This window comes from Mauremys mutica, chromosome 2, assembly GCF_020497125.1.
Source record: "Mauremys mutica isolate MM-2020 ecotype Southern chromosome 2, ASM2049712v1, whole genome shotgun sequence".
Classification (NCBI taxonomy): domain Eukaryota; kingdom Metazoa; phylum Chordata; order Testudines; family Geoemydidae; genus Mauremys; species Mauremys mutica.
In genome coordinates, this window is record NC_059073.1 from 59417368 (window position 1) to 59443901 (window position 26534).

General features: G+C 42.3%; 1 protein-coding gene and 1 long non-coding RNA gene across 3 annotated transcripts in view; both read right to left on the reverse strand.

The window, feature by feature from the left end:
• The window catches only part of KCNB2 (potassium voltage-gated channel subfamily B member 2), a 275180-nt gene that overhangs the window by 28711 nt on the left and 219935 nt on the right, over positions 1-26534 (reverse strand). The gene's annotated exons all lie outside the window — the stretch shown is intronic.
• LOC123363939 overlaps positions 3359-26534 on the reverse strand; it is a 75725-nt gene continuing 52549 nt past the window's right edge. Inside the window, exon 3 of the long non-coding RNA XR_006576948.1 lies at positions 3359-3503. This is a non-coding gene — a long non-coding RNA (uncharacterized LOC123363939). The remainder of the gene's footprint in view (positions 3504-26534) is intronic.

Consider the following 26534-nt stretch of genomic DNA (forward strand, 5'->3'; position numbering starts at 1 on the left):
GGGAAAAGGAGGATTACCAAGTTTAGTTACCTAGCTAGTGGTCAAACTTAACTGCTCTATAGAGTGTTTGTAGAGTACACCTTGTAGGAATGTTTCTATAGTTCAGAATTTCATGACTTCTAAGCGGCTTAAAGATTAAGTGCCTGATTTTCAGTTACACTAAGTCCACTTTACACTGTTGTGGCAGCCTGATTTACTACTTTCAGTGGTAATTTAGGCTTTATAAATTATATTTACACCTACTTTAAGGCCCCTTTGCAATAATCAGCATGGTGTAGAGAGAAGGACCTTAATTTAAATTAGAATCAGGCTCAAAACCAACTGTGATAGCCATTCCTCCTCCTACCCCTCCCACAAAATGAAATAAAGATCTTCTCCAAGGACAAAAGAAATACTTGAGGGGGCTAAACACCAAAGCACAATGTGTTTGGATCTGGTCGCCACTGTATCAATTGTGATGATGTGGTTTAGAGTAATTTGTAAGGTTTTGGCACATCTCTAGCTTCTTGCCCTCTGCCCTGGCAATATCTCTGTTTGGAGCAGCTCTGGCAAAACTGAATAGTTTTTGCAGCTATTTTATGCAAATTCCATGGAAAAAAGAGTCTCTACGTGGTCCATTTTTAGAAAATAATATTAACAACAGAAAATTATCTTTTTCCTCTCCCCCTAACACCCACATCAGCCAGCTCAGAAGACTGACATTATTAGTTGTTGTCAGTGGACCATATCTTGACTGCATCTGTCTGAGCTTTTTAGTTCCCATTGATGTCTTTGTAGCTATCGAGAAATTTATATTAAGATACAGTGTATAACAAGAAACTCACACACGCACACACCCATACCCATACCTACACCCACACCCTTTTAGTGATTTTTAGTGATCAGAATGCAATCAGGACAGAAATTTCAGAATTATTTCAATATAAATGCCTTATTGATGGTACTTACAGCTGATCTGCAGAATGCTGTGTTCAAAACGTCTGAGAGCAGCCAATGATGTGTTGGACCAGTAGGTTAAATCTGTACAGGAAAGCCTACATTACCACTGAAAATGTTACCTATTGCTTTGCATGCATGGTTATTTATAGTGCTGTTTAGTGAACAAGAATACTGGTATTGAACTATATCCCACTTTAAATAAAGCCAGTCAAATGCCAAACAGAGAGAACAGATGCAAATAAAACTTGCCTGGTTGATATATGGCATTAGAATACAGTTTATTAAACATTAATGGGCACTTAAGAGGGATTTCCTGTGCTATATTTCTCTCTGGAATATTTCCAAAACTAAAGAAGCTGCATTATACTCCATCAAATACACTGCCTCTTCATGGTCTATGGTAGGTCAGACCTAGTTTCTTATTGAAACAATAAGAAACCATCTTATTTGTATAATAACACCACAACTATTAAAGCTAACTTTACCCGGAAGCAGGAATGGGAATACAAGTAGCTGTACTGTAGGAGAAATTGGTCATATGAACAGAGATTGTGTAGGAAGAGGAAAGCCAACTCCATACCCTGAGAGATACTGATTTGATGGACAGTTTGACCTCAGAAGTAATACACGTAAGCAGGGGCTCCTCTTTCTCATGTTAATTATCTCCGTTTAAAAAAAGGGGGCTTTTAAAAGAACTTAAGAAAAAAGATCCTGAGGTCATGAGTGAAAGTGAGTTTAGTGGTCTTCCTTAGTCTTATCTGCACATCATAAAACCACTATGCAGTTCAGAACAATTGGCAAGCAGGAAGCATTATGTGCCTAGCATCTGCCCAAGAGAGATTCATGAGTCTAGCGTTACTTTGAGCTTCCACAAGTGGAGGGTAGCACAGTCCAGTCAATTTGGTCAGGGAGGTGTGGAAAGGGGACGTCCCAGCTCCATGCATGCTTCCTATGCTTTCCCTGGGTCCTCATGGGTATTTTGCTGGTCCGTATTTGAAACCAGGATGGGTATATCCTTTGTGCAGCTTTGTTCCATGATCATACCCAAAGACCAAGCAGATGCAAGTTAATGCTGGCCCTGTTTTTTTAACTTGTGATAGCTCCCCTTTTATATTGTGAAACACCTTTTGAGAAGGGGTTTTGGAAGCAGTGGCTGGTAAGGAAGTCCCTGAAACTTTGGTTCTATCCAAACTGGGCAGTCCTGGAGCCACCAGGAGGCTAATGGGGCCTGGTAACAATGCAGAGGCAGGGGGAGTCAGCACAGATGGCCATTTCTCTCAGCAGATCTTGGGGTAACCACAGACAGTTGAATACAAAATGTCACTCTTCATAACAGACAAACGAAGAAACTCTGGAAGTAATTTGCTGCAGGCCTCTTAAAGATGCAGCTTAATTTTAGGTGCCATCTGCTTGTAACTGCATGCTTACATTGTGCTGTGGCAATGGTTCAGTACTTAGTCAGAGCAAGTATCTGCTAAATCAACTGTAGCTGCATCAGGTCACCTATGCCATTTGTATCGACTTCCCCTATTATATGCTTTTGGCCAAATTCTGCTCTCTGTTAGTTAGGTATTACCCCATGTGTATATCACTGTACATGAGTGCAGAATGTGGCCATTTTACTCTTTATGGTTGTGCACCGTAAAACTTAACCATTCAGACAAATCACCCCACATGGCCCACAGAAGATACTTAACTTAATCTAGGATGTCTGATATGGATGTCTAAAATATCAGAACATTGCCCCGAGGTTACAGATTTTGCAGCAGTCACCAAATCTCAGATTTAGTTTTCTACAAAACTGCAATTTGTAAATCCCCAGATTTCATGAGAGCAGCAGATGGTGAAAATACATTTCTAACTCATTTCAGTTCTAATCAGTGGGATGAGTTCTTTCTGCATTCTTCATACTTATCCTTCCTATATGAAATTACTTCTAAAATCACAAAACTCAGAATGGCTTTTCCCCCCCCTTCTTTTTGGAAGAGGTGGGAAGGGAGGGCCAAGGGAAGCTTATCTTCACTTCTGCTCCAAATACACCAGCTGTCAGTATATATATTGTCCTGTTAAAGATCCACAGTACGGGTCTCTAGTACTGGGAGATCAGGGTCTTAATTTAGTAGCATTTAGAGTTTTGGGCTGCATTGCTGGCATGTTCTAAATAAATTTACTAAATCTTTATGCAATGTTTTATTATACAAAAAATTGCAGATGTGCCAAACGTAACAAAGTGAATTGGTTTGGAAGATTTAATTAATTATGTCAGCTCTGGGAGTCTGAGACAACATTAAATTCCTGGAGCTTAATTTGGATTGCTAGTGCTTTTTAAAGTAATTAAAAATATACAATTAATAGTCAAATAGGGTTAGTCTGGGATGAAATTACTCTACTGGAAAATAAAGTTTTTTTATATGGTCCCTGTGCAATCAGTCGCCCAGAACAGTCTTTTCTCAAGCCTCTCTTTCATACAATGGTTAACAGCATCTGCTGTTAGGACTCGGTCTTGTTATCCTTCCATGTACTCAGCCCCCACTGACTTCGAAAAGCGTCCAAGTGCAAAAGAGCTGCAAGAAAAAGTAAATAACATCTCAACATAGTAAGAATGAAAAGACATCTATTTCATGTTGAATACCCATTGACTCTGAAGATTTAAAATGAGAGCTTATAGAATAAATACATATAAACTATATCGCAGGGTTGTTAAATTTCAATAAAAATTTTAAGCTAATTTTATTAACATACCAGGTTTCTTAGATCCAATGAAATGCACATTTGGGAACCATTTTTTTCCTGGTTCGTCCATTGTATTTCTCATAACCCCAGGATCCCCTCATTTCGTTCATCCCTTTCCAAGCTGGTCTCATTTCATCTTTATGGGTAAGGAAGACTAGGTGAGACTCCTTCCAGAACTGTTGGTACAGCTCTTATTTTGGTTATGCAGAATGGCTTTAGAATAAGACTTGTACTGGGGAATCAAACTCAGGTCTCTAATTTAGTAAATTGAAGCACCATCACTAGGAAGCTATGCTGGTTGCATAAGAAGAGAATAAATCTACTGTTGCATGCCACTGTCATATTCACAAAAGGAAAAAAAGATCCACTATGCTACACCAGTTTCATATTGGTGCAACTCTGTTAGTTTTCAGCATAAAACTGATGTAGCAGAATGGAGAATCAGACCCATGTGTCTTTCCAAATTCCTCAACATTCACTATGTGTCAGAAATATTGAAAATTAGAGCTGATTGGAAAATGGTAAGCATTTTCCAGGACAATTTTTGAATGCCAGAAAAAAATTGCTCCCCCATTTTTTTAGTTGGCTGTTTTTTGGGAGGTTTTTTGTAATGAAAAAAGAGAAAAATTTGGTAAAGGAAATTCAGTTTTCAGACCAAAGATTATCAGCCAGCCTGAGGCTATGACCACCCTGCTGGTGGTGAACACCAGAATGACAGCTTCCAATGCTGAAAAATTCTCCAAGAACATAGCTAAGATAGGTCACCGAACTTAAGATTCTCGAACAGAGCATTTTCCTGGATGCACATGTATTTTCCTTTCTAATCTGAGAAACAGAGGAGAGAACCAACAACTTTAAATTCTGAGATAAATGAATCCTCCTTGGGTAGGGTCAGACTGTTGGACAGGGAGGGTATTAGAAAGAGCATTCACAGGTGAGAAGGAAATATTCCTTTCTCACAGTCTTCCATGCCTGACAGGCTGTGCAGTGGGAAGTGCAAAGCAGTACTCGCATAGCACATTCATAAATACTCTTCTCCCAAAGACTGCATCTGAGGAAGAAAGGACACCAACTCTGTACTGCTTTGTACATGTGCATGGATGACCAAGCAGAGGCCTTGCACATTTCTTCTTATGGAGTGCAAGACCTTTTAACCCAAGAGGATGCTGAGTCCCTCAGAGAGTGGGGTGTCACGTTATCTGGTTGATTTCTCCAGACGCTCTATAGGTTTCAGAAATACATTCTTTAATCCATCATGCAATGGAGGTTTTTGAGGCATTTCTTTCCTTTTATTCTGTACTTTTATACAACATGAAAAGTATCATGGATCTCTGATAGGGCTCTGTGCACGTATGACAGATTTTAAGTGCCAGTTTATGCTTTTCAGTCTCCTCGGGATGCTTTAGGATTAGGACAGAGAGAAGGCAATGCCACGTCTTGTGAACTATGGAAAACTATTTATTTATTAAATAAGCAGTGGGTACGTTTGAATAATCACTTTATTTTTGTGAGAAAAACACAGATGCTCCAAGTTCTGATACCCTCCTAGCTGAGGCAATTGCTACTAACAAAGCCACTTTGAGAGACAGAAAGTAGGCTAAAAAAGCACGTAGTGGCTTCAATCATTGTTTTGTTAAGGCTTCTAGTATCAAATTTGAGCTCCAGGAAGGGAATCTATATTCCACAGAAGGATTAATAAGCATTGCTGCTCTATGGATCCTTTTAATGGGGGTGGGAGGGTAACTAGAGATCGTTGGTTCTTCCCAATTCAGAATGGTTGTTATGCAGTGATCTGTCTCTGCAATGTTTTGGCCTTAATTATGTCATTACTTAAGGGGGAAAAGCACATTTTGGCTTGTTGGTTTCTTTTGATTAATTTCTACATCTGTAAATTGATCTCCATAGTCTAATTCACAGATATGTATTATGTATTACACTGCTACACATTGTAGGTCATTGACAGTCTTATGGATTAATTCATCTTACTGCTTATTATATTTCCTGACATTTTATGTATTTAGTTTCATATGGTATATAAAGAAAATAAAGATGAATTAAACAAGTGTGGTAACTTCAGCTTGCTTTTACAGTGAAGTTCCCTTTGGTTTTGGATGATATAGACACGATTATAATGCATCTTCCAAATGAATGAATTCTCATATTAAACTCAGGGAGGCTGTGTGGGACATATTGCACTTTCTTGACTAGGTGTCATCTATTCTATTCTCACATCCTTCCCAGATAAAAACAGAAAACAAAGTTGGCCATTGTGATTTGAAACTAGGATTTTAGAATTTTTTTCTTTTTGCCAGAGCATAAATTTTGCAGTACAGTGTTTGAGCAAGAAGTGTGTCTACAGTAGAGCCAGTGTGGAAAAGTGACCTGGATTCTGTGCGGCTTCAAACATCATCAACATTTTTGTCAATGAAGTTCCAATTACAGAATCTTTACTATTGGTGATGGAAGGACCAGAAACAATAGAGCATGACATCCAAGTCTCAGGTTAAGTCCTCGGGGCTGATTGTTAGAAAAGCCATGTTTTTACTTCCAAGCAGAGAAAATTTGGATATGCAGTCACTGAGAAACAAACCTGGAATCCCAAATGCTATTTTTTTTGTTTGCTTTACAGATTTACACTTCTGAGTACAACAGCACTTTAAGGACATAAGTCTGCCACTCTTGCCTATGCTGAATAATACCTTTCAAAACTCCTGGAGTAAATGTGGGTAAAGGTAGCAGAATTGGATCCTAAACACATATGATAGCACAATGAAAGCACCTGCCAAGATTTTTATATTCTTATTACAGAGTCACAAGATGCCCATTTTGGAAAGTAGTTTTATGTTCCTTGTAGCACAGCATCTTGTTACCATAAAATACCAAATGTCACACATACTGACTTGCCAGATGTGGCAGGAATTGATTTTACTACAGGAAGCGAAAAGGCACAGCTAAAATGCCATAATTATAAATTGCATCTAAAGAACAATTTTCTGTCTTTGTCAAAGTGGTAATATAGATTGTACATTCAAACTGCAATATGTCAGGAAAAGGTTTACTAGAACAGATAAAAAATGCTGAGAAGATCTCCCTGAATTGAGAAAGGCCAAAATGAAAATCAGAATGAATTTCTCTGTTATTGTGGAGAGAAACCTATTCAGAAAGTATTCAATGTCCAGAGTTTTCATAGACTATTACATTGTTTTTCCTTGGTCTACTATTAAGCTGATTAGTAACAATATTAATATTCTTATGGTTGTCATTTTTAGTCCACTGTATATATTGTAAAGCTGAGAGATGCAAGTGTATATTACAGCAAGCAACTAAAAAAAACAAAAAACCAACTTTGCCATTACATATATCACAAACTTTTCTTCTGAGATCATGTGTATCTAAACAAGGGAGAGTTCCTCTAATTTCAAAAATTCAACTAGCTGTGTGACTTTGACATAAAGTCATGCCTGGTTATATTTCAATAGTTTTTCTTGAGACATTAGGAAGGAAATAATTTAAATTTATAATGGGCAAACTTCAAAAGATTTGGAGGCCCCATTGAGAGGACTACCCAGAAGTCTGGGTAGCTATTGGAAAATCATCTCAATTATCCAAACCTATCAAGTCTGCAAAACTGCATCTTCTGACATCAGCAGGGAACTCTGGGAATTGTGCTCAGTTGGCTGGTCCAGAGAGTTTACTCTGGAGAAGGAAGGTATATAACAGAGTGGCAGGTTGTAGGACCCTGCATAGAAATGCAATGCTCCTCTGAATTATTCCTCATGCCAAGTGCTAGAACCCTATATAAAGATGCAGAGTAATTACTAATGAGTCATAGTGGCAGGTACATCTTAACTTCAAACAGAATATTAGCAGCAATGGATTGCCTCTTGTTGAAGGGTAGAGGAAAGTAAGGTCTGGGACCCAGGAGGTCCTGCAAGAAAAAAAACACTAGGAACAGCCATACTAGAGGAGAAAATAGAGGCTGACGTTCATGTTTTGCAATTGCTATTTGGGTTATGTGCAAAGCCAACCCCCAGGAAAGGTTTGGATTTTATACAGTATGTGTATACTCTGTTTGAGCAGGGCTGAAACACCACATGATTACAGTGAAACAAATGGTCCCTTTTTATCAGCTTTGTTTTAGAAAAAAATAAACTAACAACAACTTTGAAGTGGTGGACAATGCCATTTTCTAAGGACAACTTTATATGTACTTACAAGTGAGCTGGTTTGCAATTTGACTGAAGCATATAATGTTTTAATTTTTTGAGCCATTAAGAAAGTAGTTTTTCACATATTAACAGTGTGCAGCTGTCATTCTTCTTCAGAGCTATTCATTTACCAAAAGAAGAGAACCAATGTCATTAATCACTTGAAATGGTAGATATAGGGTTATTGGAATAGAACATTAATCATGAGACAAATTATGGAACTTTTTTGACCTTGTGTCTTAAATAATTATTATTGATGCAAGTAATTTGTGTGACTGTTCTTTCTGAGAACACACACACACAAAAAGCTGCAGTGCAGGGCAGCTTGCCAACGCTATACCTGTTGTGTGGATAAATAGAGCACTCTGGGGGCCATCAATCCAGCACCTTTCTAAAGCACTACATTTTCTTTAAAAACTAAAAAGAAAACCCCTTTCTCCATCTTACATTTGTAGATTTACTTTGCCATCACAGTAGGAAGATGTATGGGCCAAATATTGTTTTAAAAATAAAGACCCTTGCTCAGTAAAATCTCAGTGAAACAATCTGGGATTAAAATACAAATACATTTACCTTTGCGAAATGTGAATCTGTTTGTCAGTTTATACATGCATCTCTTTAAGACTGTAAGCCATACTTTACAAGCAAACAAATCTGAGAAATCCCCTCAAATCAACCGTATCTATTCTGAATATATGTCTGACTCTGATTCTCAGTCCGTCCTGACTCTGGACTTTCTCAACCAAATTGTGCAGTCAACCACTTACACTAACACATCTCCCGGTAGGCCCATGTCCCCTTGCACACCAGTTTGAAGTGTAACTGTACTGACTTCAAGGGAGTTACTTCTGATCTGCATTAATGTGAAATCAAAATCATGCCCCTGGCAGAACTGATATCATATTGGGGATAATAGCACAGGAAGTCAGACAGTAAATAGATACTTTTGGGCTTGTAGGAGAGTAGTGTTGTTCTCGTTACCCAAACATATGAACACATACTTCCTTACATATTATCAGCAGAGCCTGTTTTTGTGGTATTCTGCTGTCTGACAGAAAAGTTTTAGCTTGAGAGTTCCATCAAATTTCAAGCTCAAACAAGTTAAGAGAATTTTTGAAAAATATACAAATTTTACCTATCTGGTCAAGGTCCTGAATTGGGTTGGACAGTCCTCATTTGAAACCTCACTGTGTGGAGATGATGTCCCAGCCAGTGTCCCCTGACTCTTGGCAGGTATGCTGTGTGCATATGCATAACAGCATACCGGTAATAAACTCACTGGTGAAGCAGCTGGCTTGTGTGGGGAGCTGGAGAAGAGCCTTTCAGCTATCCCGATATGCCAGGTAAAGTGGCAAGGGCAAAACAAGCAAGAGGAGTAGTAGCCAAAAATGTAGGAGAGGGGAGCAGAGAGCAGAAAGAGGGGGATAGAGGGCAGGGACAAAAAACAGTCCCTGCTGGAACAAGGAGGAGTAGCAGTGGAACTGAGGGAGAAGAGACAGTGGGTTCCAGTGGATCATAGAGGAAGAGGCAAGAGGACTGGGGGGAGGGGACAGAGGGGCAGCACATTCCCAGTGAAACGGGAAAGAAAGCAGCAGGTCCTGGTTTGAGGAAGGCACTATGTCCCAGATATAAGGGGAATGGAGATGGAAGGGAACAGTAGGGGGAGCAAGACAAGTCACCATGAGCAATTTGGCGTGGTGATGTGCTCCCTGCACTGGCTCTCAACTGAACAGAGATCAGTTTCAAGTCTGTTCAAAATTCAAAGCCCTCCGCAGGATTGGCTCAGAAGTGCTGGAACAATTTTTATTGCGGGGGTGCTGAAAGCCATTGAACCATAAACCCTGCATATGATGGAAGCCATGCATTAAGTCGCTATTATTACTACAAGGCATGGGGTACTGCCTTACCCTAGTTCCCGAGATCCTGGATTGGCCTGAACTACCCAATTCTCTTTCTGCAACTTCAGCTGCATCCCATCAGAACCATAAGTGTGGAAACTGGGCCTAGCTGGCACTCAGTCCTGCAAGTAGTAAGAGTGGCCACTGGCCTCACCACGTTCAGAACTACACACAAAACTCATTACTCTGACATGCAGCTCCCTCAGTAAATTCTTTATACAAGCAACCCGCCATACCCTATAAACTAAGCAAGTTGCTTCTCATTCAGCCTGGGCAGGAGGAAAGAACTTGTTACTGCTAAGCACTTGGGACATGCTAAGGAACTAAAGTGATGGGGGCTAAAGAGACTAAGTAGATAGGAGAGTTTCTCAGCATTAGTTGCACCAGATAGAGCAGTAGTTATGCTTTCCTGGATGCTTAGAAGACCCTATCCCAGTCCCTGGTGGCTGCCTTTCTCAATGGCAGTAAGCTGCCTGACAACTCCATCCCCTAATGTCGCCTCTCAGTTGTGTCAAGATAACTATGTCATGAGGCTAAAAGCTGTACAGATCAGTCCTTGGGGGAAGGTAAAGTTGGAAAAGGAATAGTGTATTTTTTCAAGGGATGATTTTTAAGGAATCCAGGGCTCTGGGAGCTGCTGGAGGGATATATAGATATAGATATATATGTTCTGGTGAATTTTATATTATTTTCCTCTCTTCTGAGAAAAGTGGAAAATAGTCTAAAATTCATCAGAACGCATTCTCAGTACTCTGGAGGACATTCTGATATTTATCTGAGGCACAGAGTTAAAATTAATCCAAGGAATACATATTTAGAAACAACCTTTCTGAAACTTAATATCAAACTGTTGAACACAACTCGATAAGAACATTATATTAGACACCCAGAACCATACTCTACTCTCAGTTACACCAGGGACTTCGGTGCTGTGGCTCTGGGTGTAATCGAATGTAGCATTTAGTTCCTAGTAGCTAATTTGTTTGTAAGATTAAATGAGAAGCTTATGGTTGGCTGATGAAAATGTAAAGCCAGAGTAATATGTTGTAATGAACAGTAAACAAATAAGGCTCTCTCTTCAGAAGTTCTGCGCATTCATAATTCCAGCTGAGCTCAATGGGAGCAGCAAGTGCTCAACACCTCTGAAAAACAGGACCATTAACATATTATCTCAACCCCTCATGAAATGAGAAATACATAAATGTCCATTTCTATAGTTAATATGGTCCAGATCCACAGCTGGTATCAATCCGCACAGCTCCTTGGAAGTCAATAAAGCTATGGTGATTTACACAGTCTGAGCTTTCGGCCTCATTCAAAGAATTAAACTGAACAACAAAAAGTTTATGTTTAAGATGACAGGGTCCACCATCAGAGTTCTGGTTTTCTGTGTAATGCCTTTCCATCTCCATTTAACGAGCTTTGAAAATAATTAGAATTATTAAATAAAATAAATGAAAACTTTTGCTTTTCCTTTTTATATAGCTCATCAAATAGCTCTTCTTTGTTCCAATAAGCACATAGGTCTTTCAATGTCTTACAAACAATGTATTACTATTAGAGTAATCTTTAATGGTCTGACAGCTATGTCCCTTCCTTTTGCTTACAGAAACGTTATTTGGAATTTGGTTTTATGCTATTCAGTTATTTGCCTAATTATAGCTCTCTGGATATGGGCACTGTCCATGCACTGCACTCATTCCTCTCACAGTGGCAACTTTGGGCAAAGAGAACTGTGTGTGGCTGCATTTAATATAAACCCCACTTTCACATGCAAGTCTGTGTAAACTCAAGTTAACTAGCCACAGAGATGTCAACACAGGAGATGAAAAACTGTGGTAGCATATTAGTACTCACTCCAGAAGCAGCATTTTGTCTGACACACTTGCTGTATAACAACTGACAAAAGACATTCGTCTATGCCATTCAAAGCGTACTGAATGTATCTGCCATGTACCATTAGGTTTATGAGTTAAAAGTACAGGTGAAGAATGTTGAAAGATACTATACTGAGTATAAAAACAAAAACAAACAAACTAACAGCGTAGACAAGCACAGCCTGTACAATCCTTGTGAGTTAAAAGCAAGCATTAGTTAGATGGATTCAGATTTCTTTTCCTCCAGACCTGCTATGTGCACAGTTGGGGAATAAATTTATCTGCCAGCCTGCTCAGTTACTTTTTTAACCTCACACAGAAGCAATGTACAATCCATTTCCCCTTGAAGTCAATGGGTGAAATCCTGACTCCACTGAAAAAATTCCCACTGACCAGTGGGACCAGGATTTTACCTGTAGGAATCTAAATTAATGGGAATCTTTCCACTGACTTCAAGGATCAGGCCCTTAGATGCCAAGGGACAGAGGCCTTACTAATACCTGAAAGAGAGAGGCTTTGGTTGCTCACTTGCAGTGTGGACTATACTCTGTAAACAATCTATTAACTATACACTACTGGGGTAATGATACTAATTCAGACAACCAGATACTAATTCAAGGCATTCTCATTGATAAAGTGCGCCATGAAACTTCACACTCCTCCTTCAAAACCCTTCTGAAGCCTCACCTTTTACTGGTGAGCCTCACTCTGCACCCTATCCACAAACCCTAGCATATTAACATTTTGTGCTAAACACACACTTTTTTTGTTTTGTGAAATGAATAACCAGAGGAATATGCCATGCTTTCACACTCTTTTAACTCTTCTCCTCCCACATTTTCTCTCCTTTCTTTGCTTATTGTTATCCTTTGATGTGCTTTGTCTACTTACAACTGTAGTCTCCTCAGGTCAGGGGGTTGTGATTTTAGTCATGTAAAACACCATATACACCTACAGTGCTGTACAAATGACAAAAAATAATCTGAACCATAGCCATTGCACAGCAAAAGTATCACAAGCTGCCCTAAATCATAATCTATCCCAAGGCATTCATTATTACTAATAGTCAGTCATCTGGGCATGACCTAGATAAGCTTTGTGGAAGGACACATTTTATACATCTAAAAATAAATACATAAATAAGCCTATTTTCAGTTTCTGTGTAATTGAAAAATAATCTATACGGTGAACTGCTTTGCCTATCCACTTTAAAGGCTCTAATTATCAAACTTGTTTTTATTGACAGTCATATCTGTGTTTATTTTAATGGACTAGGATCTAATGTACGACATTCGATTAAGTGACAATGTTATAAAGCCTGAAAATGGTTCAGTTCTAAAATGCTCTTGAAGAAACATCAGATGGTTTGTCAACCTGTGCAAGGAAAGAATGAGTAAGTGCTAAGAGTAGCTTCACATCCTTGCTATATATAGAAATCCTATTACAATTACCCTTAACTGTCCTTTGCCTTCCTACAGTATTTTCCTTTCTGTGTCCTCCATATCGCCGTTGGTAAATAATGTTCCAGAACTTGTCTGTGTACAGAGAAAACATAAAAATCGCCACCCTGACCTTAGTTCGTAGCTCCTTTCCAAGCAATCATACATTATCCACATTCATTATATACTGTTATATATTTAAATGTGTGGTAGGTGTTCTTTATACTGCACCTATTTTTATTTTTGTGTCAACTGGACTATTGTGTTGAGCCAGAGTGGGCCATTAACACAACTCATATGGAATAGAAAATCTTCAGAAAAGGTTCAGGCACCATTTAAGCTGCCAGAAAGCAAATTTCTGAAGAATTCATGGCTTGCAAAAGGTATAAAAGTTGTTTTTAGTGACGGACTTATTGCATATTCCATAGATGGTTAATCATTATAATAACCATCAATGTATTTAATCACATTTTTAACAGTTCTTTAAATTTCTTCATTGATGCCAAAATTCTTTTTTTCTGACTGCAAGTGGAGAGCACAGCTCTTTTTTTCCAGAAGATTAATGGTCATTTAACTATTCATACTTTTGTAAGGCTCACTATAGCAATATTCTCTAATCATCCACGACACTGCCAGTCTTTCCATGTTCAAAGCACATAATTTTGTGGGAAACAGGACCAGAGATTAATTGAGTCAATTACCAGCTAGATTTGCAGACACTTCAGAGCACCAAAATTCCTCACTTACTGTATCTATTTGTGTGCAAAATGGCATCTAATTCATCACACTCCTAGAACTGGCAGGCTTCCAACAAGTTCTTATGCTATCCTAAAGGCCAAATGGAAAGTCATGTGACCTTTCCAATGAAAATAAAATTTTGTTCAATATATTCTTCCAATAGATATATAGATATATAGATATAGCCATTATTGCTCTCAGTAAAATTAGTGGTTAATCAGCCCATTGTATTAATTTTGGAGTTGACAATGGACCAGCTTTTGCATTGACTGAAATCCAATGCAGTCCCATTGGTTTCTGTGGAGTTCCAGGTGATGTAAATAAGGGCAGAATTGGATTCCATGACTTTTACAAAGGCATATGTGCCAAAAAGAGAATGAATGGGCCAAATTCATTGCAGAGATTAATTTAGTCCAATTTGTTTGTAGTAGGTCTTTGGCTTGGCAAATATCATTTTTTTGCTAGGATTGTATTTCCAAAGGTCTGTACTGTTCAGTTGCAAAGTCTGTTCTAAAAGAGAGTCTAGAGGGCAAATGGTCAAAACTCTAGACTTTGGGCATTTGCACTATTTTCTGAGTGCATGTAGGAAACACTGATCACATACCAATTAACCATAAATGATAATGAGCAAAAACTGGCCATCCAAGTGGTTGCACGCTCAACACAGTGTGCTCACAAAGGGAGCTGGATTGAGGCCCCATTTTGGCCTACTATCTAAAATGGAGAAGCTTTATTATGGTAACTGCATACAAAGGTTTATTCTGATCCTTCAAGCGTCTTTTTTTAAATAGCTCCAAAATAGACAAGCCAGAAATCCCTGTAAGCTATATAATAATTAATCAAAAAGGAACCTATTAAGGATAGGAAATGTTCAAACATCTGTTTACCAAGGAAGGAGAAAACCAAACGTGGGACCCGATGCAAATCACATGAAAGTCAATGAGAATCTTTCTATTGGTTTTAATGAGTTTTGGATTAGACCCTTAGTGTCCAACTATTCTGTCTAGAAGCTTTTTGCAATTCAGCTGGCTGGAGCCCAAATGAATTTCAGTGTTTTAATCTGTTAGTTTAATAAGGGTCCTTAGTAGTCTGATTATCCACCTCCTCAGTCTCCCCTTGGCAGGTATTACTGTGCACCAGAGTGGAGAAAGTACAGAACTAATGGTTTGAAAGAAGGAAAATACAAATAAAGAAAGATTATGCAAGCTACTTCATTAGTGAGTTCCCTCTTCACCTCCAAAATGCAATTCAAGGCTCTGGGCTGGCTACACACAAGTTAATCACTCTTGAATATTATTCAGTGAAGGTGGTAGGAAACGTGCGATTGTAAGAAAGCACAGCTTACATTTGCTTAGTGGTATAACAGATTCTGAGCTACTTTGCATAATCAGATTTGCTGCTTTAGCTAAATCATAGCATCATGTTAGCTTTAATGTGAAACCCTGTTTCTAGCCCTAGCAGTTTTCTGGCCCCATAATTAGTTATTCCATTCAGCATGAGCTATTGTCCATCAGGAAGGCTTCTTATTTGCTAGAAAATGTTACAGATGACTTAGCACTTTTAGTTCAGAACTGAGGTATGAAAGCATGGACTGTCCCCCTTTCCTTGAGAGAGGCACTGGCACCATCCTCTCTTTTTCATCTCCAGTGTTGTTGTCCCTGTTTCCTTCACCTCATTCTTCATTACAACATAGGTAGCACATTTGCCATCCTCCAAAGATGATGGCAGTGCTGTTGTATGGGGTGCACCATGGAGGAGATGGAAAATACTCTGAGTTGCATGACCAAACCTTGGTCTGGTATAGCAAATTTGGGGTTACTCAGGTATCCAAAGTTGCACCAAATCTGCAGTTTTACACAACAGTGAGTAGTCACCTACCAAACATGGGTGCCGGCCCTTAAATAGAATACATTTAAAAATACTAGTTCACAAAAGGAGAGCTCTTTCAAAAAATGTATGACTAGCTGAAGTATTAATATCGTTTGAAGTACATCAGAGCAATTTTCTCCAGTAATAAGTCACATCTTGAAGGAGGCAATCATCCTACTGTTTGTAAACACATGGGACCACGACAGATTTATCAATACACAAACAGGATTAAAAATTAGCTTCTTTAGCAAAGGCTTGCTAATAATGTACATAAGATTAAGGGTTCTGAAGAGAGAGATAATTAACTTCTATTTTGAGGGTAACAATAGAAATGCAATAGCAAGTCATAAATATGAAGAGTATGCACATTCACTAGAGAAAATCAAACGTGTGGATAAAAGTTCAACTTGTAACCACAGTCTAGGTGTCTCATAATGTTACTAAACCTACCCTCCCAGTTCAACAGTCCCCTCAAACTATTAACACGATCTGCTGTCATTTCAAACTCCACAAGTCTCAGCAGTTTATTGCGGCACTTGAAACTTCCGGGGCCTTTTAGCTCCCTGTTAGATCTTTCACTGTTATGCCTCATCCTTAAAAAGGCCCCAATTCAGTAACATTAGACATGTGCTTAAACCTCATTGAAGTCAGTTGGATAAAAGCATTTGTCTAAAGTTAAGCACGTGCTTAAATGCTTTGCCTAGTAGGGGTAGACTGCTGAATTGGGGCGTACAGAACTCCACAGTGAATGCAACAAACCACCAGTACAGCACATTCATAAAGCCAGATGGATTTGTTTCTTCCATGTAGAGCTGCACAAAACAATAATGTTTTAATTCTTGCCGTTTCAGCCTCTTATCCATATTAGAAAACAGTGATTTAACAAATTTCTGGGTAACAGAGGCTCATAACATATAGTCTAAATTAAGAACTTTAAGTCAGATGTTCAGCTGTATTTTAATGTGTGTGTAGCTTTCTTTGGTTCACTTTTTATTTAATGTTAACCAAACAAATGAAATGAACAAAATCTAAACATCTCCAATACATGTTCAGCTTTAAAAAAAAAATGTTTCACTTACATCATCGATCCACAAAAGCGTATTGGTTTTGTTTTAGTAAATTTTATATTATTACATTTCATTTTAAATCCATAACATTACCAAACTATGCATGGAATAAGACTGGAAGAATGGAAGGTCACAGAGACTTTCACCTCCAAAGGGCTCGTCAATAGGAACAGTTGATGATGGGAAGCTGGGGTGTAAATCTACCTTGTTCTTGCCTGCCGTGCATTAACTGTCCCAGTGCGGACCCTGCTGCTGCACACAAGAAATTGCTGACTATGCTTTGATCTACTCCTGTTTCAAAGTGGGAGGGTGGGTAGAAATAAGTGCACTAGGGAACTTTTAGTGTGCAGCCAGCAGGGGCCATGCAGACAATTAATGTGTGGCAGGTTACTATGGGATAAATTTACATCCCAGCATGCTATGCAGTAACTGTTCACACAGGCAAGCCCTAAGTCACTGTTTCAAATCCAGGCCAACTTAGAGTAAAAAAGACAGCTGCAGTTCGTGGCAGACAAATGTCCACAACACAAAAACTAATCATGATTTTCACTAACTGGCTTCTTTGTTGGCATTCTCAACAGGGGATGAATAAGCATGGAGAATGAGCTACCTTTCACCACTAGAGACAATACCACAAGACCAAGGTTGAAGCACATATGGGACAAGGAAGAGAGTGTAGCAATGCAGGAGTCACTCTTGCAGTGCCTCCTGCTGGTCGTATCGGGAATTAGCTCTCCAGCCATCAGAGCACCCTCTGCAGGCCGGTGATCCACCTTACAGCTGGCCCCATGTCCCTCCCAGGACCCCGGTGCCCTTTTCTCTGGGGTGCTGCCCCTCTGGCAGTAACCCCCAATCTCAGGGTCTCCCCTCCCAGGGGAACCCCCACCTCACCTCAGTCTTGGCTACTGTCAGTCACTACTTAGTCCCCGTTCACTGGGGCAGACTGCAGTGTATCAGCCACTCATCACAGGCAAGTAGGGTCTGGACCTGCTGCCTCTGCCTTGCCTACCTGTGGGCTGCCTCCTGCAACCCAAGTGCCCCGTTGGCCTTACCCTAGGTCTGCAGCCTGAGGCTTTCCTAGGCTGGAGCTCCCCGGCTCCCTTAGCCTTTCCTCAGCCCTGCTCCACTCTAGGCACTTGGTTAAGCTCCCTGTAGCCAGGCCCTTCTCTCTCTGAACACAGAGAGAGACTGTTTGCTTGAGCTCCTGGCTCAAGTCTTTATAGGGCCAGCTGGGCCCTGATTGGGGCATGGCCCCAGCTGAGCCTGCTTCCCACTCAGCCTGGGCTGTTCTCCCAGCCCTCCAGCCCTCTCTCAGGGCTGGTCCACACTAGCTCTTTAAATCGAATTTAGCAGCGTTAAATTGAATTAAGCGTGCACCCGTCCACACCAGGAAGCCATTTAATTCGATTTAGAGGGCTCCTTAGTTCGACTTCGGTACTCCACCTCGACAAGGGGAGTAGCGCTAAATTCGACATGGCTATGTCGAATTAGGCTAGGTGTGGATGCTAATCGATCTTAGTAGCTCCAGGAGCTATCCCACAGTGCAACACTCTGTTGACGCTCTGGACGCCAGTCGGAGCTTGGATGCTCTGACCAGCCACACAGTCAATGCCCCTGGAAAATTTGAATTCCTTTTCCTGTCTGGACAGTTTGAATCCCATGTCCTGGTTGCTCATCGGGGCGAGCTCAGCAGCACCGGCAACGATGCAGAGTTCTCCACCAGAGGAGTCCAGGCAATCTCACACTACAAAGAGGTCCCCAGCATGGACTGACCGGGAAGTCTCGGATCTGATTGCTGTGTGGGGCGATGAGTCTGTGCTTTCGGAGCTGCGCTCCAGCAAATGGAATGCAAAGACCTTCGAGAAGGTCTCCAAAGCCATGAGAGACAGAGGATACAGCCGGGATACAACGCAGTGCCGCGTGAAAATCAAGGAGCTGAGAGAAGGCTACCAGAAACTCAGAGCGGCAAACAGATGCTCCGGAGCCCAGCCCCAGACATGCCGCTTCTATGAGGCACTGCATGCCATTCTCGGTGGGTCTGCCACCACTGCCCCACCAGTGACCGTGGACTGAGAGGATGGGATACTGTCGACGGACTGTTCCTCGGAGATGTTCGCGTACGGGAAAGTTTAAGAGGACGAGGCAGTCGACAGCGCTTACAACACAGATTTCCCCGACACCCAGGATCTCTTCGTCACCGTCAATGAGATCCCCTACCAACACTCCCCACCCGTTACCACGGACCCTGAATCAGGAGAAGGATCAATCGGTAACTGCTTCAAACATGTTAACATTTATTTTTTAAATAAACTGGGAAAACAACTAGGCGAACACAAGGTCTATGTACAGGTGGATGGAACTGTCATCTTCCTCTGACATCTCCAGGAAGCTCTCCAGGAGGTAATCGCCAAGCCTCTGCATGAGGTTCCTGGGCAGGGCTTGTTTATTGGGTGCCCCGAGGAAGCACACTTTTCCACGCAACGCTCTCAGCTGGAACTCGGGGACCAGCGCCTTCACGAGCATGGCAGCATAGGCCCCAGGGTTGTGTTGGCTTTCCTCCAGCATGCGCGCTCTCTCTCTCCGTGACACTCTCCTCAGTGTGATGTCGCGCGCAGACTCCTGGATGCAATTAGAGTAATTTGTGTACCATTAGTAATGGTTGTGCTTAACTGTTCCTTTGCATAACAAGAAGCGTCACTGTACAGCCACGTGTAGGAGGCTGCAGAGTGGGAGAATACAGGGATCTCTAACAGGGAACGGCCGCGAGGGGCTGCAACAGGGGCACCGATTCTGCTTTCATGTTTGCCTGCAGCAGGAGGACAGTGCTGTAGATGCAACTTAAAGCTGCAAAAAAACCTAGGCTTACCATGCCTGGCCGCTCCACGGATTCTTCTTTCCTGCCCCGCTTCTCTGGTCTGCAGTGCAATACCACAGGCAATGAAAGCGAACCCAGAGAACTTGAACTGTCCCCGAGTGAGTGCTCATGAGAGAGGTGCTGTGCTTGCTCTTGTTCACACACACCGAGTAGACTTTGTTTATTTTTTGACCAAAAATAGCTCTCTATGGAATTCACTCACTTTTTCCCATCACACAGGTGCAACTGTATCCCTACCTGATCCAGGCGCCTGGTCGATGTTCTGCAGCACCGCAGGAAGGAGGGCGGAGCTCCCCTTCACTGCATCTGCGACCGCCGCCCCCCGCCGCAAAGTCCAATCCCACCATCATCCAAAATCACAAGAGGAAGGGGCACCAGGGGCCGTGAAAAATGTTAATGCACCACAGCAGAGTGCTAAACTTACAAAACGCTCTCAGTACCTTACTTTTGAGAAGTCCTTCCCTTAATGTGCTGTTCATTATAAAAAGTTTTTATTTTTTGGTAATTTCTTTTCCCGTCAGGTTTCTTTGCAGAATACTTTCCGTGAAGGGGGGAGAATGGTTTGGGAATTGCATAGGACTTTCACCGTTAATAGTGGTACAGATATGGGGGCAAGATCAACAGCTGGTCACTCACAGTGTGCAGCCTCTAGTCACCCTGGTCAGTCTGTGGGGTGATTTTCATGTTCTGCTCATAGGCGGAAGGTGCCCTGCGCCAGGTATATTTGCAGGTGGGTCTCTCCACCGGCCATGCCTGGATCGTGCCCTGTCCCACGCGGGTCTCCCCCAGCCCCATCAATTCCCTGCCTGGAGGAGGTACCAGCCCCCACCTGCCACCCCTCCCCCGGCGTGTCGTCTCACCCCCCCCGCCGCGCCGCGTCCCTGTCTCACAGTAGAGAGGCTACCCGCAGAAATGCTGTCTGCTGCCCCAGGGTCATTGAGCATGCCATCCACAAGTGGCAAGGCAGGTTGCCCTCACCCTGCCCTTCTATCGTAGCCCTGAGCCTCTACAATGCATCAAACCATCAGCCCCCAGCTCGAAACCCCCTACACCTCCTCCCCATTATCACACACCACTCACACCTTCCTACGCCCCCAACCCCCAGCCCAGAGCCTGCACCCAAACTCCGTCGCAAAGCCTGCACCCCTCACCCATTCCTGCACACGCACCTGTACCAGTCCTCACCACAGAGACCGCTGTACGAGCAGGAGCCTATCAGTCCTATAGTCTAGAAGCGGTCTCTACATCACTGCACACCCAACCCACCACAGTCACCGTCCCTGTGTCAACCCTTTCACGCGAAGTCAGTAGTCCAGAGAAGGTTGTTGCTGAACAATGCTCTATTAACTTTATTTGTACACGTGTGTTGGAAGGGGGCGAACGGGATATGAAACTGTAGAGGAGAGTCAACAGAAACTGGGTATAGAAACAGGGGCAGGTTCCGCTTCTCTATACACAAAGTTAATAGTCACAGGTTACCCTGCTCGCTGAGGAACCTGGCTTTCAAAGCCTCCCTGATGCACACGGCTTCCCGCTGTGCTCTTCTAATCGCACGGGTGTCTGGCTGAGCGTAATCAGCAGCCAGATGATGTGCCTCAAGCTCCCATCCCGCCATAAACGTCTCCCCCTTGCTCTCACACAGATTGTGGAGCACACAGCAAGCTGCAATGACAATGGGGATATTGTTTTCGCTGAGATCCGAGCGAGTCAGTAAGCTCCTCCATCTCCTCTTCAGACGTCTGAAAGCACACTCCACCACCATTCTGCACTTGCTCAGCCGGTAGTTGAAGAGTTCCTTGTCAGTGTCCAAGGCGCCTGTATAGGGCTTCATGAGCCAGGGCATTAGCGGGTAGGCTGGGTCCCCGAGGATCACTGTAGGCATCTGCACATCCCCAACATTTATTTTGTAGTCTGGGAAGAAACTACCTTCATGCAGGCGTCTAAACAGACCAGAGTTCTTGAACACACGCGCGTCATGAACCTTGCCCGGCCACCCGACGCTGATGTTGGTAAACCGTCCCCTATGGTCCACGAGTGCTTGCAGCACCATGGAAAAGTAGCCCTTGCGGTTTATATACTGGCTGGCCTGGTGGGCCGGTCCCAGGATAGGAATGTGAGTCCCATCTATAGCCCCACCGCAGTTTGGGAATCCCATTGCAGCGAAGCCGTCTATGACAACCTGTACGTTTCCCAGGGTCACCACCTTCGAGAGCAGGAGATCAACGATTGCGTTGGCTACTTGCATCACAGCAAGCCCCACGGTAGATTTGCCCACACCAAAGTGGTTCGCTACTGACCGGTAGCTGTCTGGCGTTGCAAGTTTCCAGAGGGCTATGGCCACTTGCTTCTGCACAGTCAGGGCTGCTCGCATCCGGGTGTCCTTGCGCTTCAGGGCAGGGGACAGCAAGTCACACAGTTCAAGGAAAGTGCCCTTACGCATCCTGAAGTTTCGCAGCCACTGTGATTCATCCCAGACCTGCAGCACTATGCGGTCCCACCAGTCCGTGCTTGTTTCCCGGGCCCAGAATCGACGTCCCATAGCATGAACATGACCCATTGCCACCATGATCTCCACGGCACGGCGTACCGTGCTTTCTGAGAGGTCTGTGCCACTCTGAGACTTCATGTCCTCACCACGCTGCCGTTGCCTTCTCGACCGAGTTCTCAACATCTCACTGTGGAAGAGGTGTTCGATAAGGTGCGAGGAGTTGACAACGGCCATAAGTGCAGCGATGATCGCAGCGAGCTCCATGGTCGCAGTGGAGTGCTGTGGCGTCCGCGCTGTCACTTATAGCAGGAAAAGTGCGCGAACTGATTTCCCGCCGGCGGGAGTGACGGTTGAATGATGACAGTTACCCAAAACCACCCTCGACACAGTTTCCCCCCCCCAGCATGCATTGGTGGGAAATCCCAGCATTCCAATGGGCAGCGGGGAGTGCGGGAACTGTGGGATAGCTTCCCACAGTGCACCGCTTCCAAAGTCGACGCTTCGCCCGTTACTGTGGATTCACACAGTCGAATTAGTGTATTTATTGTGGATACACAACTTCGACTTCATTAGGTCGATTCCAGAAATTCGAATTAAGATGAATCGAAATAGTCTTGTAGTGTAGACGTACCCTCAGGGTTGGTTTTAACCCTGTCAAGGCTGGAGTGGGTAGCCACCCTGCTACAGAGAGGTTAAAATTTAATTTCATGTATGTAATGTTAGAACTAACCCACAAGGTTGTAGGGCTAATATATTTAGTATGTAGAATTTAAAATTTGCCATATCTGTGAAACTGAGCAGGGTTAGGCTAGGTCAACATTTGGCTGGCAGACCTCCATGGAGACCACCTGTGTGCCACAATACTGAGCCAATGACTCAGCATGGAGATATGTGTGTTGAAGGTCTTTCACATAAGAGAGAAAACAGAGGTTCTGAAAAGTTGTGATAAGTAAAGATCCAATGACAGTTTTTGCAAAAATTAGTGTGTTAATCTTAATGTTTTAGTCAAATTCCAGCATGGATATTTATATTGTATACTAAAATAAGCTCTACAAAATTCATCTGGCTATGATAGCTGTCTTTAGTTCCTGTCCTAACCTGTTGAGTGGTGTTGTTGTTAATTGGTAGAGACCTCTCATTTTCCACTTTTCAGTAGAAGGAAACCCAATCTCTACACAGTGGCGGATTAACACCCGTGACCCTGGGTCCTGGCCAATTTGAGGGCCCCTGGCTCTGGCCGCGGGCCCCAGACTACAACCGTGGGGCTTCAGGCTTGGGCCCTGGCCGTAGGGATTCGGGCTCTGTCCCTCGGCCGTGTAGTGGTGTGCTCTGGCCCCAGGCTCATCCCCATTGATCCTGGTACTCGCTGTCTCCTCCGGCCCTGTGCTTCATCTGCATAGTGGCGGATTCTGTCCCCTGGCTGGAGGGCTCTGGGCTACAGCCCCAGCCCCATCGCCCCTCCCCTATTGCCTCTGCCTATGGCTATTCAGTAGCAGGTGCCGGCCGTGGGTGCACTCCCCCATAGCCCCTGGCCCTTGCTGCTGCCCCCCACCCCCTATCCAGTCAGCCCATCACCACTGGCCTCCATTGCCTCCCTACCTACCTCCCCATCCAGGGCTTAATATTCTTTGTGCCCAGGTCCCAATAAATCTTAATCTGCCTCTGTCCCTACAGTATATGTAATTTGTATAAGCACAATATATCAATTTGTCAAGTTTGTATAAAGAATTGTGGGACTCTTCAGAATGAAAAGCTGCTTTGTACATTTAATTTATTCTTAATAGTAATAATAAAAATGCCACTCTTCCCTTTTCACAGCATTTCCACTATCCCTTTGCCTGCCCTGACTGTGGGTTTCTTTAGTATAAAGGCTCCCTTGACTTTCAGGAAGTAACAGGACAGCCTGAGATATATGATTAAGATGTGTTTAATGGGTGGCTTGAAACACCGTGAGCACACAGTAGTGGTAAGAAACAGTATCTGTGTTCTCCTCAAAACAGATTCATATGGTTGATACTACCAATACCATTCAACAGCTTCCTTCGCAACCTCCCCAAACACTATCACCAATATGAAACCTTCAGAGAATAAACGTTATTGTTGGGAGCCTTCCTGGTGTTCTTTCCCTCTAGGTGGCTAATTCTATTATACATTCCCTTTTCTCCTGGTTTATCTTTTTTCTCCACCTAAGATTTTCTTTCTTTCTTCACATGTTCCTCTCAGCAAAATAAAAATGTGAAGAAGTTTTCCCAAAGATTTGTTGTGAAACAAAAAGTACCAGGAGATGTTCTGCAACAGTAAGAGATAAAATTATGTTCTTCAAGCTAATGCAGGAAAGCACTTTAAGCATGTGCTTGAGTACATCCCTATTCAGGAAAGTATTTACAGACATGCTTATCTTGAAGCATATGCTTAAGCCCCCTTTCTGAGTAGCGATGCTTTCCTGAATCAGAATACCCTGCTCTCAGTGAGGCTGTCATTGGTTTCAACATCTGTAATGATGCTGGAAAACATTATGGTGCTTCCACCTTCTTCTTCAATATTGTATATCAAGGCAAAGTCTCAAGTAGCAAAATAAATACCCATGTGCAGATTTGACATCTGTGATTTCATTCAGTTGTGTTAGCTTTTCTTTAGTCTAACGGTGGTTACCTCCTCTGTGATATGAGTGGTGTACAGAAGAAATGCAAATTGCCTGTGATAGCTCCTCACAGAAAGTCCTTCTGTTTACTAATTGGTGAAATTATTCTGGGTGGTTTGTGACATCTGATTTTAAATTTAGCCAACTAATTAATAACCCAAGGAGTTCAAATTCACCCATCTTAAAATGTACAATAATAAACCTACAGTTTTATAAATAGGTAGGGCTAATTAGCATATTCTGGCAAAGACAGACATTCTCCAAAGACAGTGACATATTTAGATACAAGTATCAGAGGGGTAGCTGTGTTAGTCTGGTTCTGTAGAAGCAGCAAAGAATCCTGTGGCACCTTATAGACTAACAGATGTTTTGCAGCATGAGCTTTCGTGGGTGAATACCCACTTCTTCGGATGCAAGCCGATGGATGTATTTAGATACAAATGATCACACTGTAATGAAACAGCAATAATGGTGATGGGCTTATTTCTTGAGTACTAATTATGTGGGCTCCAAAAAGGTGTGAGCTATGTCCTCTGAAAAGACAATTACTGTAGTGAGAGGGCTTCACTTTGTGCTTTACAAATGACTTAGTCCCCAGAGCAATAACTGAACGGAAGTAAATGCAACAATGCTCTTCCACAGGGATAAGCATGTGGTCTAGAACTGTTAATCTCCTAAATAGTGGGAAAGCTCATTGTACCCTTCTGAAAATAAGCTTTAACAAATGTTTCAGATTTTAGGAGTTTAAAAAAATCACCTATTAGTGCAGTTTTCCCATGTAATTATTTATAATGTTAGTCATTCAATCCCCTTCAATTTTCTAAAACACTTGCTGTCCATTTTCCACCTCAAAAGAGATATTAACTCATCATCTTTAAAGCCCTTTTATAAAAAATGAATATGTTGTTATCCTCTAAAGATGAAGTCAATGTGATAAAACCACAGAGTGCTGGACTCATATAGTAGTTCTTAATAAAACAGAGTGTAATGCAGCATTAAGAAGTGATCTAATGTAGATTGCTATATTATGGCCTAATGCCTGCAAGTAGAGGAAATGATTACAGAAAGCTTGAAGGCTCCCAAAAAACTGAGATGGAATTAGGTCAAAAGATAAAAATTGTTCTACGCATAGTGAGTCTGTACAAAGGGAAATTTGGCAGATCTTTTCCAATCTCTCTCTTTGGAGTTAGATTGTGAAGGATTGGCAAGTTGGTAACACAAGCACTCTGTCTGTTATTTCTAAAATGAAGCTGATCCAGGCAGATAGAAGTTCTTATGAGAGGTATTGGTAAACTAAAGTCTAGAGAGGCTTAAACATCAACTGTTGGCCCCAGCTTGCTTCACTCTCGATTACAGGCATAATAATACATTTGATTTATAAAGCCTCCCTCCCTCCCCCAACTCACACATCTTACAAGGGTACTTGAGGGATTGAAAAGACCATTACAGAAATAGCCTGAATATCTTGGTACCAAGGAGTAAAGAATAGCCAAAGAGCCTCTGAAGGGTGAGATCACTTATACCTCACTAATATGTCTGAATTCTTTATAGAGATGACAGGGCAGGAAGCAGAATCCAATGGCACAGAGAGAGACATTAGCTAATGGTCTGAGCGTAGCATGGCAATCAAGCTATATCTATCTAGGTTCTTTCAGAGCACCTGTCACCAAAGTATCTAAGTACTCCCAGATACTAATCCCAGCCCTGTCACTAACTCTCTCTGTGGTCTAAGTAAGTCACTTTCTCTCTTTCAGTTTCCTCA